Below are 4,370 nucleotides of genomic sequence, written 5' to 3' on the forward strand. Positions count from 1 at the left end.
TTCGCTCTTTTTTGCATCTTTTTGCTCCAATGACCCTAATTCATCATTCCTGCAATAAAACATCAAAAATACCTTTCTTTAAAGTGTAATATCATAAAAAACAATATAAAATAGGTATGAAAATCTCAACATAACATATTTTCCTTTGGTCACACTCCATGGGCAACATCTAGCCTCTGCTGAAAGCCTTTTTCAACAAGTCTAGCCTTGTACCTCTTACTGAACTCTTATTGACATCACACAAAGTCTTCACCTGGTACACCCACTTGTTGTGCAATGCCTTTTTCCCTGGTGGAAGTTCTGTCAGTTCCCACTTGCTTGAACTTTCATCTTGCAAGATTTCTTTATAGCTCTGTGGTTCTTCAACATTTGTTTGTGGAATAATAGGAATGTGTGCCCTGAACTCACTTTCCTCTTCACTTCCATCACTGCCTTGCACTATGGCCTCTGATATATTTTCTGCCACAGTCAAAGCCCATGAATCCAATATCAAGTCTTCAAGATAATTATGAACTACCAACAATAGTGATTAGCACATTCTGTATCTCTTCAGTTACAACATTAGCGTTATTATTCTCTTTCTTCTTAGGATTTCTGCAGTTCTTCTTTATGTGGCCAGTCTTGCCGCAATTCCAACAGGTTGTCTGCTTACTAAACTTTGATTTTGATCTCTCTATAGTTGAGTTCCTGTCATGCCATCTCCCTCTGAAATCAACATTCAGTGCCAAACTCGAACCTGAGACCTCTTCAGAATCTTTCCTGCTAACTTCCTCAGCCAAAATCAAATCACGAATATCATCGTATTTCAGTTTATATTTACCTGCAAAACTGCTAATTGTTATCCTCATGACTTCCAACTATCTGACAATGAATCCAATAAGATCAGTGCACATATCTCATCATCAAAATTAATTTCCACAAACAACAATTGATTTGTGATAGTATTGAAAACATTCAGGTGTTGAGCAACAGAAACACCTTCTGTCATCTTCAAATTGAATAGTTTCTTCATTAAGTGCACCTTGTTATTCGCCGATGGCTTTTCATACATACCTGATAAGGCTGTCATGAGATCTGCATTCGTCCTTTCTTTGACGACGATGTGTGCAACAGACCTCGATAGGGTCAATCGAATAACCCCCAGAAGTTGTCGATCCAACAAATTTCATTCAGCCTCATCCATCCTTTCAGGTTTTTTCCCCAATAATGGAAGATGAAGTTTCTTCCCATAAAGAAATCTTCTATCTGCATTCTCCAATAACCAAAATCTGTGCCATCAAACTTCTCAATCCTTGAAACCTCCACTTCATCTTCAGCTATCATTCTTCCTTGGATCTGAAACCACGCTCTAATACCAGTTGTTGTTGTTATGAGATGTTGTTGCGAGATTTAGATATACTGATTGATGTGGTATATATATAAATCAAATAGGAGAATGATCGATGAAGTGAAAAATAAAACAAGAAAAATCACACCAGAAAAGAACAACACAGCGGAACACACAGATTTAAGTGGTTCGGCAAACTGCCTACGTTCATGGAGTTGTAGAGGATTTTACTACTTGAGGAATTTACACCAGTCGATCACCTCGACTTACAAGAGGAATCTCTCACCCTTCATTGCTCTCTCTGTTCTTCTCTCTCTATACTGAGATACATCGAAGAAAACTCTACACCGAGATACGCTGTAGAAGACAAACTTACAAGAGAGATAAACCCAATTTCTCTTCTGCCACAAGCCACCAAGAAGAATCCTAGGGAGAACAATTTTCTTCTTCTTTCTTCTTCTTCCTTCTTCTTCCTTCTGCCGCAAGGAACCACTCCTTGCACTTCTCTTCCTCTGCCCCGAGGAAACCGAAGAACGCAAAGCGTGACTACAAACCCAAGGAGAGTCATCCGAAGCTTTTATCACAAACAGGAGGGAGCAAAGAGATGCTTCACTTCACAAAAGAGGAATGCGAGAGTGGTTATTTGTGAAGAGATGTGACTTTCCAAAGCAAAGTAACCGCCTAAGCATAGTGGACCAGACTCCACCGTTTCTAACAGTAGCTGCATAATTGACTCCTTTTTCTTCAAACAAACATTTTCTTAAGGTAGTCAACTGAATAAAGCATAGAGATAACTCGTTACCACTGTATGGAGCACTATATATAGTTTTTTTCTTCACCTAACATCCAATGGGAACCAAGTGATAAGATTTAAGCATTGTTTAGAATTTATATTTTCTTTAGATAGTTTATTATTAGAGATACCAAACATAAATTTTTAAAATTAGCATATATCAACGATTTCATAGCTCTTTAACAAGACTTAACCTCAGGGTGCAGTCCATACACAACCTATAAAAGGCTTCTTTATCACTTATTGGAACCAATTTTCTGAAAAGAGTTGGGCTAATTTTTCATGAATAGCACAATATAGCTCATATAATGTTCTAATTCAATGAACCACTTCAGCAAGCACATAATACACATCATGAAAATTGATGAATTAATTCTTCAATAAAATTAATTTATACATAAACCTCACCTAGTATTGTATAATTAATATTTTTCACCTTCCTTATAGTCCCAAATCAGGCATATGCTTTAGTAAAAAGACCATATACAACTTGTAATAGTGTAATTTACTCTTTTTTTCAAATCTTTTCTTAAGAAACTCCACCCAAAACTGCGTTAAGTTAACTCATTATCACGCTAAGAGGTCCTATTTAAATTTTTTTTTCTTGACAAACAAACAATGGAGATCAAATGATAAGAGTTAGTCATAGTTTAGAATTTATCCTTCATTTAGACAATATATTGATGAAGAAATCCAACATATATATTTCAAATTAATATATATAAGGTATCTGATAGCCCTAATACATGAGTTAACCTCAATGAACAGACTTTACACAGCATGTAAAATGCTATTTTATCGCTTTTTTTGCAATAGTTCTTTAAAGAATGATGAACTACTTTTTATGAGTAATACAATAAAGCTCACTTCATGCTCGAATTCAATGCAACATTTTAGCAAACACACAATACACATCACAAAAATTGATGTTCTTTTTCTTAAATCTAATAAATTTATGAATAAACATCACCTAATATTGCATAATTAACGTTTTTGACTTACTCAAAATCAAATATGTCAATCTTATTCAGTGAAAATACCATAAAAAACCTGTAGCAGTATAATTTACTCATTTTTGTAAACTTTTTCTTAATATAATCAACCCTTAACTGCATGAAGATAACTCATTATCATGTTATGTGACCCTATGTATAATTTTATCCATGACAAACAACCAAAGAAAGACAACTGACAAGATTTAATCATAATTTAGAATTTAACCTTTGTTTAGACAATAAATTAATGAAGAGGCCCGATGTAAATTTTACAAATTAGCATGTAGCATGTATCAGCAATCTAATAGCTCTAAAACGTGACAAAACCATAGTTCGTAGTCCATGCACAGCTTCTACAATGGTCCTTTCACCTTTAGGCAATAATTTTGTGAATAAAATTTGTCTAATTTTTAATGAATGGCATAATATAGCTCAAATAATATGCTAAATCAAGGATCAACTTCAGCTAGCATACAATACACATCATGAAAATTGATGAATTAGTTGTTCAATCCAATATATTTTTTAATAAACCTCACCTCATATATCTTAAATAGCATGTCTTACCTTCAGATACTTAAATTGTGCATCTTCTTCAATAAAAAGAATGTACACATCATGTAGCACAATAATAGTGTTTTTTTACCATAACTTCATGGGGATAACACATTACCACGCTATTCAACCTTTTATAAAGTTTCCTCAGCAAACAACCCATGGAAACGAATAGATAAGATTTAATGGTTTTCCCATGGAAACGAATAGATAAGATTTAATGATTTTCTCCTTCTTATATACAATATATGAATGAAGAAATCCAACAAAAAATTTTCAATTTAACATATATCACTCATCATATGAAATTCCTAACTTTACTTAAGTGATAGAATACCATTTTACATGCTTTCCAAATTTAGAAGTAATCACCGCAGGGTTTAAATTTAAGATATCGCCAGTATGCCTTCCGTTATTCATTGTCGTCACATATATCTCCTTCATCGTCAAATTTTCTCCTCTTCAAAGTTCTAAAACCAATTTTTTATTCCAGCTCCTGCATATCATTTTCCCATCTGATCAAGCACAGTAAATGTTATGATTATGAGAGTAATAATTAATCAGACCGGGTCTCAATTAAACACATATGAATTTTATGCCATAAATTTTTCTGCTTTATTTTATATGAAAATATGTCATATTCAGGTGGCATTATCTTATTGACATCGAATGTATAAGAACATATGATCTAATATTTTTC

The sequence above is a fragment of the Phalaenopsis equestris genome, unplaced genomic scaffold (assembly GCF_001263595.1).
Source record: "Phalaenopsis equestris unplaced genomic scaffold, ASM126359v1 Scaffold000002, whole genome shotgun sequence".
Taxonomy (NCBI): Eukaryota; Viridiplantae; Streptophyta; class Magnoliopsida; order Asparagales; family Orchidaceae; genus Phalaenopsis; species Phalaenopsis equestris.